We start from the raw sequence: 18194 nt of genomic DNA, 5'->3' as shown, positions 1-18194 counted from the left end.
TTTGGTCTCTATTTTCTTGAAGTTTAAATAAAAAGAAAAAAGGATCACCATTCCTACAGGTTAGCAGCAGTTTGGGGAGTACTTTTAAAGATGAGGTTAATTTCCCTGTGAATGCTCACAAGGTAAAGAGTCTCTATTTAAGAGCTTTCACTCTCATTTTCTTGCATCATAAACAGAACACACGGGACTTGGGAGACATGAAATAAAGCCAGGAATTGTTTTCTAATCGAAAAACAGTTGCTTTTCACAGTGTGAAAAATGCTACTCCTGCTTTTTACAGCTCAAGGAAAATAAAACATGGAATTTGATGAGCTGTTCTTAGCAATTGCTGCTGGAAAAGAATATTCCTATTAATACTAGGTGACCTGAATCTTGAACTCCTTCTTCCCTCAAACACATACATAATTTTTAGTGTCTTTTTTTGGATAACCTTATGTTGAGTAAAAATAAATATGATTTGCTTTATGAATTTTTTGAGAACAATTAAGTTAATTGGTAGCAAATTAGCCTAATATTTCGGTCATATCATGAAATCCCTCAGCTGCTGCTTTTGCACCTCTTTTTTTTTATCTCCCAGAGCATGAAGTGACCATTATTAGAAAATGCAAGAACACAATTAAAATATTAATGTCCCAAGGCAAATTATTTTTATGATTAACATTGCAGTAATTTCTCTGTCAGCCTTCTGACCCTGAGTTAAATTGATGTTAGTGGACCATCTAGTATTATTGACTAACAAGGAAAGTCAACACAACTGTACCAAAAAGTTGAACTGTAAGCTCAACTGTAAGCTACTAATATAAGCACTTATTCAGTACCTACTGTGTACAAGGTGCTGGGATAAGTACTGGCGATGCAAAGACAAAATTGAGATGATTCATGTACTTAAGGAACTTACATTCTAATGTGCAATATGTTCCTAAGAGGTATCCTCTAAAGCTTGAAAGAAATGTGTGGATTTTGAGAGGATGAGATGAGGAATGAGTGCATTTCAGGCACTCAAAAAGAGAGCTTGTATAAATGAATGTTGTGATAAGAGGTAAAATGCTGGATTGAGAAATAGCTCATATTTCCATGTGGTGGGAATGTGAAATGTGAAGGGGAATAATATGAAATAAAATTGGAAAAAAATAGATTGTAGCTACTTTATGGAGAGCCTTGAATGACAGGATAAGGAGTTCATGTTTTATCCTAAAGGAAATAGGGAGCCATTGAGGATATTGAGTAGGAGAACAACATGTTTAATTGGACTTGTTCCTTAGGAATTTTATTTTGACAGCTCTGTGAAAGAAGGGGGCCACTGAGAGCAGAGAGACTGATTAGTAGGATGTTCCAATAATCCAGGCAAGAGGGGATGAGGGCCTGGAATAGGGTGTTGGTCAGCTAAGTCAAGAGAAGTGAACATTTGTGAGAGAAATTTTGGAGGCAGAATCACTAAGCTTTGGTAAAGACTGAATTTGAGGGGATGAAGAAGAAAACATTAAGACTGACCTTTAGGTTATAAAATTGGGCACCTGTGATTTTGGCTATCCTTTTCAAGAGAAATAAGGAATTTTGAAGGATAGGTGGATTTAAGGAGAAAGATGATGAGGCATATTTGGGACAAGTAAAATTTAGAAAGGATATGGGATATCTAGGTAAAAAAGGAGGTGGTTTAGGCCTGGAGTTCAGGAGGAAGATTTGGACTGGATTATGTATAAGCATATACACACATGTATATACGTTATCTGTGTGTGTATATGAAATATGTTGATTTATTGCCCAAGGTAACACATGTAAAAAGTAACATACATGTACACAAACATACAAGCATCTATTTAACTATCTATGTGCTTATCTTCATCTATCTACACACTTATTTAAGGGGTCTGTGATGGCATTACTAGAGATACTTTCTCCAAAGTACAGATTGTAATCCATTTATGCCTTTTTATCTTAACTGTGTGGTGTTTATCTGTGTTTTCCCACATATCTTACGTCAGTGATTAATCCTAAGTATTGGGTTTCTCAAAACCTTGTGGGTATCATTGGAACATGAGAGCTGACTACTTATTATCTACTATATCTCATGAGTGTACTACTCCCTTTTCTGATTATGCATCTTTCTGATAATATGTTTTATGCCACTTTTTGCACACAATTCTTTGCAGGTAATATGCTGTGTTTTCTCTCTTTCTGTCATACAACTTTTCTTGCCTTATCTCTTGCAGTGGATAAAGCACAGGGCCAAGACCCAAGTTCAAATTCAGCTTCAGACATGTGACCCTTGGCAAGTCATTTAATTTCTGCTTCAGTTTTCTCAACTGTAAAATGGGGATAATAAGAGCACCTACCTCACAAAGTTGCTGTGAGGATCAAATGAGATAATATTCTTAAAACATTTAGCATAGTACATGGTACATAGCAGGTGCTATATAAATGATTATTCCTTCCCCTATTTCCATTACCCCCCCTTTTTTTTGGGTCATTTCACCAGGACTCAGTTTGTTCATTTGTAAAGTTAGGGGAATACTAGACCAAAAGTTTTCTAAGGCACCTTCAAATTACGAAATTCTATCCATGTGTGGTCATTCGATTCATTCATACCACAAGCATTTATTATGTGCCATTTGTATGTGAATAACTATTGGGTACTGGTAATATATAGCAAAAATGAAAAAAAAAAGCAGGCTGTACACTTGAGAGACTAGAAGGATGGGGGTGCCCTTCCCTTTAGGGAGTAGGGAAGTTGGGAAGATAGAAAAAGTGTAGAAGGACAAGATAATGAGTTCTGTTATAGAAATGTTGAGTTTTAAGATACTGTAGGCCATACAGTTGGAAATGTCTAAGAGATAGTTGGTGATGTGAAACTAGAGATCAAGAGAGAAGCTAGGACTGGATGTGTTGATCTGGGAGTCATCGGCATAGAGTGACAGTTGAACCCATGGTAGCTCAGGAGATCACAGAAAGAGAAAAAAATGTCCAAGAACAGTCCACACACAGCAGAGTGGGATATAGATGACAAATGAGAGACTCAAAGGGAGTGGTCAGACATGGTAGGAGAAGCAAGAGAACCTTGCCATGAAAATTCAGGGGAGAGATGGTAAACAGGAACAGGTGGTACTCAACACCATCCTCTTAGGTATAGCAACTACCATTCCTATGTGATACTCAAGAATTCATTAAAAGAGAACATTATCAGTACTCCTTCATCCTACTTCTCTAGATCTCTTCACAAGGAACACTATACTTGAGTAATAAACCTAAGGGAGAATGATAGAGGATTAAATTTCCTGAAAAGGAGACAGCTCTTTATGAGAGTAAGGAGGAAAAGGAACAGGCAAAAATAATTGCTACAGCAGTATATACAAAGGGAAGTGGGAGGAAGAAGAAAGGAGAACACAGTTATCAGAAAATTGAGTGGATTTTAATCTTAATAAATGGTAAAGATCCTGAAAAATGACTCAACAGCAAACTATAATAATGAAAGTTATCCCTTTTGGAGGAGCATACACACCAATACATTTGATTGCATTCAACAAATATTTATCTATTGACTATCTATTGTGTGTGCTAGGTTATGTCCGGTACTATGAAATATATAAAGGGAGAATAAAACACGGTCCCAGCCCTTAAAGACCTTAATTAATGGGAAGACAAGACAAACAGCATTGAAGCAATTACAGAACAATCTGAGTTAGCATATGCTCAAGTCTCAAAAGTAATCAAAGGTTCAAAAACAAAGAAAGAAACAGAATCATAAAAGGGCAATTTGTCTGGGTTCTAGTCTTGATTCTGTTCCTAATAAACTTAGTGATCTTTAGCAAGTCACTTAATCTTTTTTTTCTTTCTGTATCTCAGTTTCTTCACCCACAAATAGAGGAAGGAGGTGTCCTAGAATATGATCATTAAAGTCCTTTCAGTTCTAGGATTCTATGAATTCAGTTCAATTCTATTTTCTAAATTCACCGTGAGCTGGGGTCTTCAGTGGAGGGACCTTAACATTTCTCTTCACAGAGGGAAATTTTAACTGGAATTGAAAAATAGATTAAGTTTTGAGTAAGAGAGGAAGGGTATGCTATTGTAAGCAGGGGAATAGGATGCAGCATGAATAAATGCATGAAAGTGGTAATAAGCATGTAATGTTCAATATACCTGTAGTCAAAACCTCTTTTTGGGTCTATATCACACATACATGGCTTTAACCCTTCAGGGCATCTTAATATAAAAACATTTGTAGATTTCCTTCCTCCCTCACCCCCATTTATCTTAACTATTATCATGTACAAACTTTTAGATGAAAAGGCCATAATTGCTCTTCCAGATTTCTTATTCATAGTCACTTGCTTTTTCTTTTACTCTGCCTTTAATCTCAAAGACAAAAGCAATTTGATCCATCACCATGAAGAAACTAATGGAACCAGTGTTCCAGTCTTAGTGGAACCACCTTATTATCTTGTCTTAGTATTTTCCTAGCCAACTAACTTCTAAAGCCATTCAATTCATAGACAAATAAATACAAGAAAATTTTCATTTGTTGCTCCCAGGTATCTCTCATTCTTTTTGCAGCTTGCTTAAACTTTTGCTTAATGCCCGACTTCCATCCTGTTTGCATTTTTTCTTTTTGTTTGCCACTGAGATTTCCACCAATTAGCTCTTCCGCCTCTGTAGGTTTTTCTGTCTGATGTCTGGGCCTGACTTTCTACAGTCTGGTCCATGCTATCACTAATCAAACTCTGCTAATTAGCAGTGGCCCTGGAAGGCTTCCAGTTCACTTATACACCTTTTGTTGGCAAATAAGTAGACAAATAAAGAAGGTCTGAGCATATTTTTAGATTCTAATGGTAGATTCTGTAATCCATATCACCCTGGCCTTAATTGCCATTGATTTCCAAGAGCAGACTATAAGGGAGAAAAAGAGAAGAGTCCCCCTGAATGAGACATGGTATGTGTAACTCCTCAAGTAAAGTATCTCTTTAATATTTTCTATCAATCTATGTCAGTTCATAGACGGACTAGACGTGAGGAATTATTGCTCATTTGTGTAATGCTCTTCCATGACCTCAATCTACCTAGGTTAATGTATTTGTCATATCCTTATTGTGGCTTACTAACCATTACCTGCAGACTCTGCTTTGGACATATACTAGAATTGATTACTGCCCCCAAAAGGAAGTATACAAGAGATTTCCTGTCTGAAGCAGGAGGTACCTTAGCATGAAAACCTCTTTTACTGGTGCTTTGTGTCTGCTTGTTTGGTTTTTGACCCTTATATTTCCTTCTTTTCAGATCCTTTTCCTTTCTGTGACCACTTATTTCTGGATATTTCTTATCTCCTGACCGTTCTTCTGGGTTCTGATATTCTCCCACTCCCCCATCAAATTCTGTACTTTGGCCTTCAACCTTCTGTTTCCATATTTGCCTTAGTTTTTCCCGGGTTTGAATCTCTGTCTTGCCTCCTTGAGTCATCACTCTCCATGGTCCCAATATCATATTTTATAATAGTTATAAAAATGCACAGGCCTATTCAAACAAAGCAGGATGTTTTAGGACATAAGTACCAAACTGTTTTTAATGAAGTTAATACCCATACATAGAGGTTTGATGTTCAAACTTCATTTCCAAACAGAAAGCTGTCCCCACATTCATCTAATAAATGTGCTATTGAAAGAAGTTCCAGATGGTAGCTGATTAGATTCAGTTGCCTAAAAAAAATCTGGTCTTCTGACATCTGAAAAATAACCATTTTTGGAAGCATGCTCATTCTGCCTAAAATACTGTGAAATTTGTGGTAGATTAGATGAGATCAGTGAAAACAGGCAGCAGCACCATAGGGACAGTATAGACACCTAATGCAACTCATACCTGCACATTCAGTGGGTTTCCAGTGTTCTTTGGGAATAATGTTGTATTTACTAGAACCACGAATAATAGGATTTTTATGAGTCTACTGAAATATCGTTGTAGTAGACTGGTCAAATGTTCAAATCCCAACTCTGCTACTTATCACTTGTGTGGCATTGGGCAATCAGGAAGCATTTACTTATTGTTGGTCAGTTTTCATTTGTGTCTGACTCTTTGTGACCCCATCTGAGGTTTTCTTGGGAAAGATAGTGGAGCGGTTTGCCATTTCCTTCTCCAGCTCATTCTATAGATGTGGAACTGAGGAAAACAGGGAAAGTAACCTGCCCAGGGTCATATAGCTATTAAATATCTGAGGCTGGATTTGAACTCAGGAAGATAAGTCTTCTTGACTCCGGGTAGCACTATACTTGATCCACTGTGCCACCTAGATGCCCCAAGCATTTACTAAGCATATACAATGCTCCATGAACTATATTACAGTAGAAATACAACAATACAGAATAGAGACAATTCTTATCCTCAAAGAGTTTACATTCTAATAGAGGGAAACAGCTCTGACTAGACAGGGAAGGGAGGTTTATTATGGGCAATCATTAGGATTGTGAATAGAGCCATAGGACAGTATGCTGTCATGCTTTTTCAATAGCAATGACAGTAATACTGATTATTGCCTCTAGAGCAAGAGCAAATTATGGAATGGTTTAGAGTAGGGGACAGATTTAATGTCAGGGCAGACGGCTTGTGATAGGTTGGTCTTGTAATTCTGATGGGTGACAAGATGGGATATGAAGTATATCTAGGGTGAGCTTTCACTCATTCATCCACAAGTCAGGGCAGCTCAAAGTCAAATCCCAAAGTTAAGTGGATTACCTTCCCAGGAGAAGAAGAAGAGTTGGGGGAGGGAGTGGGAGATAATCTCTGGGGGTCTGTGTCCCAGAAGGGCCTAGTTGCTGGTAGGGAGAAGGGACTAAGTCAGACTTCTCAGGTCTTCTTTTCTTATCTGTAAAATGAGGAGAAAAGACTAATTAACATTCAATGTACTTTCTAAGTCCTACAGTTTTCATCCTCAATCCTACCTGTGCCATTAACCAGAAGGGTGATTTTGGACACTTCATTTCACTTCCTTTGCCTTAATTTGTCATCCGTACATTGAAGGGCTCAGATTAGATTCTTGCTTGTCAGTTCCTGCTCTAAGATTCTGTGATTTTCATAGTTTTTAGTGGTCTTTTGATGATACATCAACACTTCATTCATTTTTTTTCGACAAATTATTTTAAGTGCAACAATTTCCCTCCTGAGGTGAGGAACAGAATTGGTGCTACCTTGTAACGACCTTGATTGCTAAAAATAACCATTCTTCTCCCTCTCTCTCTCTCTCTCTCTCTCTCTCTCTCTCTCTTTCTCACACACACACACAGACGCACACACTCACAAATGTTTTACAAGTCAGAACTGTGTGTGTGAGGAAAGGATAAAAGTGGCAATCTTTGAGGCCTAAAGCAAAATCATTTTATTTCATTATTCAGAATGAAAACTCATTCCTCAGACTTCAGAGTCACGAGAGGCATTAAAAATGTCGAACGAAAAATGACAATGTAAAATGCAGATTGATTTAGGTTTTCAAAATGGATTAGCAATTGGGGACTGTGAGAGCAATTTGTGGTCTGTCTTCAGTCGACTAGCTGCTAAAATTGATTAGCACTTTCTGAAGAAGGTATAGAAAATTGGTATGCTAATCAAGGTAAATTAAATCATGAAACAGCTTGATTAGTGGACTATTCTCACTTTCAGGGATGTTTAAACAAAACTGGTTTAGGAAATAGTCTTTCACCAGAGTTGCCAATAAGCTTTCTTTTTTTCCTTTTCCCTTCTTTCCCCATAAATCTGGTGGTTTGTTTTTTTTTTTTTTTTGCAGGAACTGAGTAGAGGGGTAGGGAATGGCACAAGAAAATATTTATTTACATTTCATGCCTTTTTGAAGATAATGTATGTAAAGCACTTTGCAGAATTTAAAGCTCTTTATAAATTATTAATATAATTACTGTTATTTCATCTCAGTTTTCCTTCAATGAATTTCTCATAGAATAGGTCCTAGGACAAGTTGCTTTCCTCCAGTATTCTCTTATGTTTAATGTTCTTCAGACTATTGCACAATTAGATAATATGACAATTTTTTGCAATGTATTATTATTATTGTTATTAGTTCAGACCTGTGATTTCATTGGCATATGGAACTCCTGTATGTTATTATTTTTAGGGGTGGAACTCACAATCAGGCTTCATGCAAATGTTTGTTCCATTAAGTACTGTCATTTCTACCTCCATATTTCTCCTATACATCACTTCCTTCTCCAAGAGGTTTTTTCTAAGATTATCTCCCATTATATTATATATTATGTACATAGAATTATGTTGTCTCCCTCATCAGAATATGAGCTCCTTAAGAGTACAGATTATACTATGTAAAAAAAAATTCTTTGTATTCTTAGCACTTAACATGGTGCCTGACACATAGAAGGTTCCTAATAAATGCTTGTTGGCTACAATGACTGCTTTATATAATGTAAGACTAGTCAACTTTTATATTGTAGGGGTCAATTTCAGCTTAAATTGTTCTCACTTAAATAAATGACTTTGAACTGTTGTCATCTTGACTTGGCTTAACAGTATTCTTATGCTCATAAGAGTTGAACTGGCAAGTACCTTAGAGATCACCTAGTCCAATTCTGTCATTTTCCAGAATAGGGAATCAAGACCCAGAGAGTTTAAGAGACTTACCCAAAGTCACCCAACTAGTTAATGACAGAGGTGGAATTAAAATATCACTCTTCTGATTCCTAGCCTGGTGTGCTTTCTTTCTACCATACCCTTATTGATTAGCTATGTTTTTCCTATTAGATTGGGGTTTTGGCAGGTCAAATTGTCTTGCCCATTCTTTTGTGGATGATGTATATGAACTTCTGTGCTTTGAAATGATGAGTTCTTTTCCCATCTTACCTTCTGAGAGCTTCATGCTTACTTTCATGTCCTGAGGAGATTTAACAAAATTAAAGGAAATGTAAAAACACCCCCACTCAAACCACTTCCAAATACTTAATCAAATAGAAGTATGAGACTGAGAATTTCATTTCTGATCTTTTTGACTGCTAATCCAATTTATGTAAATCATGGACTCCTAGAATTCACCAGCTGCCAGTGACCGTAGGGATCATCTCAGTTCAACTCCTTCATTTTACAGATACAGGAACTGAGGAGAAGAGACATTACATAATTTACTTAATCCTACATAGTACTTTTGACTCCCTCTGGTCTGTTGTAGTTTGGGGCCCATTATGAAATCTAGCTAAATCAACAATGTTTTAGTTCTCTGTAACTTCCAAAGGTAAGCTACAGATGTGAAGGTTGTCTTCCTTCCTTCCTTCCTTCCTTCCTTCCTTCCTTCCTTCCTTCCTTCCTTCCTTCCTTCTTTCCTTCCCTCCCTCCTTCTTTCTTTTTCTTTCTTTCCTTTCTCTCTCTCTCTCCCTTTCTTCCTTTTTTCTTTCCTTCTGTCTTCCTTCCTTCCCTCCCTTCTTCTCTCTCTTTTTCTTTCTTTCTTTCTTTCTTTCTTTCTTTCTTTCTTTCTTTCTTTCTTTCTTTCTTTCTTTCTTTCTTTCTTTCTTTCTTTCTTTCTTTCTTTCTTTTTCAGTGACCTAGAGACAAATTTTGGTAAAAGAGCTCTCTTTGTTCCCCAAACCAATGCTGTTCCTCAGTAAACTAGTGGACTGAAATCACAAAAGTTTAGAGAAGGAGAGGACTGTGGAGGATATCTAGTGAGCACCTCACCCCTCCCCCACCTTTTCCCTCATTTTATAAGTGATGAAGCTGAGTACCAAGAAACATTAAATGTCTCCCCCAAGGACCATGAAGTTAATAAGAGGGAGAGGCAATACTAGAAAATAAATTCTCTGACATTATATTTCATGCCTTTTATCCTTTGTTAAAAGGATTTTAATTGTCAGAGAACTTACGGGTGACATAATTTGAGTGTGGGATAATTTTTTCCTTACCCTTGAAATCATATCACCAGGTATTTAGTTACCAGCTTTGTCTCTCAGCAAAAGTAATAAAAGGTGGAAATAGTCAGTGTTGGAGAGAGGGGTCTGAGGAGAAATGGGCTTACTGACATGCTATTGGTGGAACTGTCAAAAGGTCCAACTATTCAAAAAAGAAAACAATTTGTACCTATGCCATACTTGGTTCTGATCTGGCCTTGTTGAGAGTACTGTGTTCAGTCCTGGGTGACAACCACTGATGAGATAGCATCTAGAAAGGACTTGAAATCATAACATATCAATAAAATTTGAAGGAAATGGTAATGTTTAGTCTGGAGGAAAGAAGATGAAGGAGAACACGATAGCTTTTTTCAAATGTTTGAAATCATGTTATATGAAGGAGGAACTGGACTTGCCTGACTTGGTTTCAGGGGGAAGAACTGGGGACAAGGGTTGGAACTTGCAGAGAGAAAGCTTTAGGATTGATAAAAGGAAAAAAAAATACGCCTAATAAAAATGCCTAAAAAATAATTGACTCCAAAATTAAATGGAAACTATGGGAGTTTCACCTTTACTAGAGGTTTTCAGAGAAAGGATGTAATTGCAGTTCCGTCTACAGAAGATTCCATCTTATACTTCCATGCCTTTACATAGCCTGTGCCCCCTGCCTGAGATGCTCTTTTTCTTCACCTCCACCTCTTGGAACTCCTAACTTTCTTCAAGATACCAGTTGTTGGCATCTCTTAAAATTGTTTTAAGTATACGTGTGTGTGTGCATACACACACATGTATACATAATGTATATGTATATATATGTATAAATATACACGCATAAACACACATGTATACATATACACATACACATGCACATGTGCATATACAGATACTATATGTACATATATGTATACATATATACACATGTATATATACATATATTATATATTGTGTGTGTGTGTGTGTGTGTGTGTGTGTGTGTGTACCTTTTTTAAGGATCAGCAAGGAGACCAGCGTCATTGGATTGTGGAGTACATGGTGGGGTGAGGGGAATATAAGGTATAAGAAGACTGGAAATGTAGGGGAGACAGCTTATGAAGGGCTTTGCATGCCAAAGGATTTTATATTTGAGAGGATAAGGAGCTGCTGGAGTTTATTGAGTTGGGGCAAGGGTGACAATGTCAGACCTGGGCTTCAAAGATCATTTTGATAGCTGAATAGAATAAATAGCCTAGAGTGAGGAGAGACTTATGACTAGCAGACTAACCATTAGTCTATTGCAATAGTCCAGGTATAAGGAGATGAGTACTCTAACAGGGTGGTAGCAGTGTCAGAGGACAGAAGGGGATTTGTGTGAGAAATATTAAGAATGTAAAGTCTATAGGCCTTGGCAAGAGATTGGTATGGGGTGGTGGTGAAAGAGAGAGAAAAGCACTGAGGATGACAGCTAGATCTTGAGTCTGAGTGACAGGGAGGATGTTGATGCCTTTGATAGTAATAGGAAAGGTTTGAAAGGGGGAAGGTTTTGGGCAAAGGATAATGAGTTCAATTTTGGACATGCTAAATTTAAGATGTCTATGAAACAAACAGTTTGAGATATTCAATAAGCAATTGGAGATGTAAGCTCCCTGAAAGTAAGAGCTATTTTACTTTGGATTTGTATGTCTAGCACCTAGAACAATGCCAGCTATAAAGTTGGCTCTTAATAAGTAGACTGATTTGTGGGTATAAAGTAGGGGGGATTTTTGTTTAAGTATTATTTGGCCTAGATGGCCCCTGAGATCCAATCCAACTCTGAGATTCTCTATTTCCATGATATTGATGGTATGTAGGTAAATGTATGAACAAATGAAAACATTTATTAATTATTTACCATATTTCAGACACTACTCTTAGTGTTGGAAATACAGATACAAAAAAAGCTAGACAGTTTCTGCCTTCAAGGGGCTCACATTTTAATAGGAGACAACAAATAAAAAGGATAGGAGAGTGGTGAGTAGGAAAATAGTATGGTTCTCAAAAAAGGACTAATTATATCAGCAGGGTGATGTCTTGATTTGCAAGTGAATTGAATTTAAGTGAGACAGAGCTCTGCAGATTTACCAGCCTTACTCTCTCCTCCAGAGTCATTGGAGTCCAGTGGCAAGACATAGGTCAAGATGACTGGTGATGGCCCCAGATGCAAAGGGAGACCTTGGCCTTTTTAAGCTAAAGTCTTTCCCAGGTCTCAGTTTGTCTAAGGTAATGCCCATTCAGTAGCTAAAGGCTACATAAGAATTGAGGCAAAAAATTGCCTAGTTTGCCTTCACAAACAAATCAATCTGGGAAGGGAAGACCCTCAGAGTTTCTGGCCAGAACAGAAACAATTGCTATTTACACTCACTCTGAGCCATCAAAAAGATGATGGGTTGGTCTATGGAGCATTCAACTGACATGTCTTTTCTATAGGCTCATTCTAGATAAACCAGCATTTTTAAGTGAAGGACATAATTTCAACCTTATGTGTCACTGAGACTTTTTGTTATGGTACTTATGCTTATTGAATTTGATTTGATCAGAATGTGACAATAGAGGGACATAACCTAGTGAAAGGAAAAAGATTAGGCAAAAGTGGCTGTAGAATATCATTGGATAGCAAGAAGATATATTTTATAATGAAATTCACAAACCTAAACATTGTGGAACACATTTGTTTGAAAGAAATGGAGAAACTGAAGTGAAATTGTGGTAGAAATAAACTAGACTGATCTGGATGCACAGTAGACTTTCATTAAATGCTTGTTGGTTGACTGATTGACTATCTATATGTCAAGAAATGGATTCCTGTAAAAAGAAAAATCAGAAACCTAGCACAGAGCCATGGTCTGGTAGTTATGAGATTCTTTAACATCTTGCCAAGGGCATAGCGATTTACACATACTTGATTGACCTTAATGATAATTTTCATCTTAAAAAAAAAGAAGGAAAAGATGGGAGGAACTGAAGTCCTAGGCCTGAGTTGGACTAATAAGGAGAAACTAGTTGTCTGAATAGAAATGATGGGAATAATGTGAGGAGGGAAACATAAGATACTGAAATTTGTGGTAAAATAAGAGGACAATAGTTTGATTCTATATTTTAGGAGAACAGATATGATATAATTTTGAAAAAGGAAAAGTAGAGTAACATAATCTGAAATTACATGAAAGAAGTCAGCCTATAAGGATATTCTCAAGAACAGAATTATGATGAAAATGAATTCAGTGAAGATTAAAAAAAAGCCATCTAAAGAAATATCTATAAGTGGTCAGGATCTCAGTGACCAACTTAGGCCTTAAGGAGACATCTGCAGAAGATGAAGCAAGGTACCACTATTGCATCCCAAAGAGATTAAAAGAAAATCAAAAGGGCCTATTTGTACAAAAATATTTATAGTAGCTCTTTCTATGGTAGTAAAGAATTGGAAAACCAAGCGATGTCCATCAATTGGGGAATACCTGAACAAGTTGTGGTATGTAATTGTAATGAAATACTATTGTGCTATAAGAAATATGAGCAAGGTGGTTTCAGAAAAATCTGAACTTACATGAATTGATGCAGAGTAAAGTGAACAGAACCAGGAGAACGTTGTACACAGTAACAGCAATATTGCACAATGACCAACTGTGAATGACAGCTATTCTCAGCAATATAACAATCTAAGACAATTTCCAAAGACTCATGATGAAAAATGCTATCTACCTCCAGAGAAAGAACTGATAGAGTCTGAATGCAGATCAAAGCATACTATTTTTCACTTTATTGTTTCTGTGGGTTTTTTTTTTGGTCTGTGTTTTCTTTTACAACATTACTAATATGTAAATATGTTTTATATTATTGCACATGTATAACCTAGATCAAAATTCTTGCTGCCTCAGGGAACGGGAGGTGAGAGAGAAAGGGAGAAAATTTGGAACTCAAAATTAAAAAAAAATGAATATTATGTATTGTTTTTATATATAATTAAAAATATTATTAATAAAAAGATGGAAGAAGGACAGGAAGTTATGAAAAAAGTCCAAACATGGAACATCTATGAAAAAATATAAAGCCTCCACATGACCCAGAGTTGGTAATGAACATAAGAATAACACACATGGATTAAAAAAAAAACAACTATATTAGAGGGCATCAGAGGGCTCAAAGAAAACCTTACTTCTGGCCAGAGCTAGAGACTCCTGGCCATGGTTGGTGGGGAAATTATACTGGATAACAAAGAGAAGGCAGAAATACTCAATTTTGCTTCTGTTTTCTCTACTAAGAAAAATGATCCTTCTAGCAATATTATTTATAAGAACAAAATCTTCACAAATAAAAGTGTTCGTTATTTAAAACTCGCCACCAACATAAAAATTTCAAGAACAATTTTTATGAAATGCATTATTTTTCCAGAAGACAATTTGAGCTATCATGTTTCTTCCTAGCCTTACTGCATTTTCATCTCTTCTAAATAAAACTAAGTATAGTTTCCAAATAAAAGAGGAAATCAAATGAAAGCATCTAATAATCACATAGATTACATTAAGCTATATGGTTACAATGAAAAACAATACTGAACAGTTGCTTTGTGTTTTGGAATCTTTCTTCAATTGTGCCAAAATATTCTTTGCACTAGATAAATGTAGACTTTTTACTCCAAGAAAAGGAACTATAACAACTGTTAGATTTGACAAATTCCAATACTGCTAATACAGGCATCAAAATATCCTGGAAATTTTCATCAGTATATTGTACTAGAACTGGACCATTATCATCAGATGAACTGTTGCCTACACTCACCCAGACCCAACATTGATACATAAAACCTTAAAGACAAGATTGTTAATAGATATTTCCATCCAAATACAATCTCCAAGCAACATGGGATGAAAAGCTTTCAAAAAATAAAGATCTAGTGGACTAGATAAAAATCATGTGGAATTAATTAATATCTTTTCTATTTTTCTGTATGCTGTGGGAGTTGTACCAAGAATATTTTCAGTGAGAGTACAGAAAATGGTCTACATTTTAATATTTTTGTTGTTATTTAGTTGTTCAGGCATGTACAATTCTCCATGACCCCATGCCAATAGTATCCTTGACAGATATTAGAAGGGAAGGTGGTAGAGTAGATCAGAAAATTCCAAACTCTCAAGATTTTCCTCCACAAAAGAGATAACACAGTGCCTTAGGGCAAACATACAGCATTAAAAATAAATATGAGAAGGGGCAAAACAGGAGTCCTCTTGAGACAATCTGAGAAGATTTGAAGAAAAATCCTGGGACAAAGTTTGATCCCAATGAAGAGTAAACACCTCCAGGCTAGAGACTGCTTAAACAACCAGTGGCAAGCCCTAGGGTTAGCTAGGTTGGGACACTCCCTCAGCTCCAGTCACAGGAACTTTTACCCCAGGGACAGTGCAGGGAGTTGGGTGTTTGAGCCCAGGAAGATTGAGGTAACCTCTGCTGAAAAGAAAATGTCAGACACAATTGTGCTTTGAAGATGTGCATTTAGGGGCAAGAAGGAACAAGCACACACCCGGAGAGTGCAGAAGTGCTGAGGCAGGGATGTCACTGGCTGGCTGTGGCACTTACTGGAGGCTAGAGGTCTTGGTTTGGGTTCAAGGTCAAAGAGAACTGAAGAAGGATCTGAGGCCAGAGTCACCATCCCTCATACTCCAGAACTAGAGATGATTACAAAAATTTAGCTATTAGCAAAAAAAAAATGTACACGCAAAGGAGAAAGAATCCAACCATAAAGAGATGGGAATAGAGAAGACCAGGGTTAGTCCCCAGAGGAGGAGAGTGAAGCAAAGAAACCCCTTCTTCCCCAAAGAGTAATGTTAAATTGTCACCTGACCCAAAAGTATCATCAAAGAACTTAAAAACAAAGATTTTGAAAATCAAATGAGATAGAGGAAAAACTAAAAAAAAAAAAAAATAATAACAAGAACAATCCAAGAAAAACAAGATTAGGAAAAGTAAATCAACCAATTAGAAAGGGAGATCCAGAATCTTAAGGAAGAAAATGAATCTTTAAAAATCAAAATTGGTCAAGGGGAAACCAGTGAAGTCATAAGATACCAAGAAATAATAAACAAAATATAAGAAATGAAAAAAATGGAAGAGAATGTGAAACATCTCATAAGAAAAATGAAAGCTATGATCAAAAACAAAAGAATCTTGATACAATAATACAAGAAATAATTAAATAAAATTGTCCTGAAGAATTAGAACAAGAGGGGAAAGTGGAAATAGAAAAAAATCTAGTGATCACCATCTGAACGAGATCCTACAAGGAAAATCCACAGGTATATTATAGTCAAATTCTGAAACCTCCAGTTCAAAAATAAAACAAGAAAACAAACAAACAACAACAACAAAAAAAGAAAAAACAATCTACCTACATCAGTGCCACAATTAGAATCATAAAAGATCTAGCAGTGGAAACACTAAAAGACTACAGGTCTTGGAACAATACATATCAAAGATCAAAAGAACTGGGCTTCCACCTGAAAATCTCATACCTAGCAAAGCTAAGCATAATCCAGAATGGAAAAAAAAATGAATATTTAATGAATTGCTAGACTTTCAGGACTTTGTTAAAAAAAAAGAAACAAGATCCTCAACTTAACAGAATATTTGATATACAAGAATCAAGAGAAATATGATACATAACAAAGACTAATTACAAGGGACTCGATAAGGAGAGACTGCTTACTTTTCATGTATGTAAAATGCAAAACATATGTCTAAGATTGTTATTAATGATCGAGTAGTTCATAAGAAAGATTGGGGTAGAGCTGACCATGACATGACTTCAAAAAGAAAAAATGTGGAGGAATAGCTAAAAAGAATAATTTTATTATCCAAATGATGTATGAGAGGAAGAACCATACAGAGGAATTAGATGGGGAAGGAAGGCTGTTAGTCCTGGAAAACTACTTTCATAGGGAATGGATTCAAGAAGGAACAATATATATACATTTAGAAGAGTATAAAAGTCTTTGAAATTCAGAAAGAAATAAAAGGCTAAGGAGATAGGGAGGAGGGAGAGAATAAGGGAAAGATTTTTAGAGGGCAGGGTGAGGGAATAGATCAAAGGGGCATATAAAAGAGTGTTTAGATTTATGGGAATGGGGGTAGTTTAAGGAATAGGAGGGCGAGGTAGTGAGTAGAAGTAAAGTAGAGGAGTTAGGAAGAATAGGAAATAAGACATACACATAAACTTAAAAAAAATTAGGAGTAGAATCTCTTAGGGAAAGTGTATGTTTATATATGTCTGTATATATGTATACATGTATGTATATATCAATATTTATATATGACTATATCTATGCTTAATTGTAGCTTGGGGGAAGGGAAGAAGGGGAAGGGGGAAAAGACAACAAAGTAAAAAGTCTATAGCAGAAAATAAAAGAAAACCTACAAGGAATCAAAGAAAAGATGGACAGCTTTTAACACAATGTGTAGTATTTAATATATAGGCTTTCTTGAAGTGGAAATTTATTGCTATATATTTTGAATCCTCTCTTATGTTCTGCTGTGCACATGACTTTTTTTCTTCTATTATTTTGTATTTAATTTTTTAATATTTAAGTTTATAATATGTTCTTTTTTCTTTTATTATGCATTTAAGTTTTAGTATTCAAGTCTAAAATTAAAAACAAACAAACAAACAAACAAAGATACTGGAGTGGTTTGCCATTTCCTTCTCCAGTGGATTAAGTTAAGTGACTTGCACAGGATTATATAACTGGTGTCTGAGGCTGTATTTGAATTCAGGTCTTCCTATTTCTAGGCTCACTGCTCTATCCACTGAGCCACTTCTCTGCCTCCTCTGATATTTTTGCTTAATTAAAAATGTTATTTTATCCAGGTATAAAGTTATTAAATATACAAATAATAGACAGATAGTGACATTCCAAGAATGTTCTAGCTGAACTCCATCAAAAAGATGAAAAAAAATGAGATAATAATGATAATACCTCAAAGTCTCTCAAAGGGAATGACCATGTGTGTAATGTATAGTGGGAGCTTTGTGTTCATTGAGATCACTGTTTTAGCTATGAAAACCTAGAAGTGAGTTGGGTTCTAGTCATACCACTGATTTGGATATTATGTAATTTTTCCAATGAAATGAATAAATAGACAGTATTGCATAAGGTTTCTGTTAGTCAGTCAACAAGCATTTACTAAGTATCTACTATGTTCCAGATATTGTACTAAATTCTGGGGATACAAAGAAAAATTAAAAGTAGTTTCTATCCTCAAGATGCTCCCAGTGTGATGGAGGAGCCAACATGCAAATAAATCTGTGCAAACAAA

The sequence above is a fragment of the Vombatus ursinus genome, unplaced genomic scaffold (genome assembly GCF_900497805.2).
Source record: "Vombatus ursinus unplaced genomic scaffold, bare-nosed wombat genome assembly UNPS02014781.1, whole genome shotgun sequence".
Taxonomy (NCBI): Eukaryota; Metazoa; Chordata; class Mammalia; order Diprotodontia; family Vombatidae; genus Vombatus; species Vombatus ursinus.
This window is presented reverse-complemented; position numbering follows the sequence as displayed.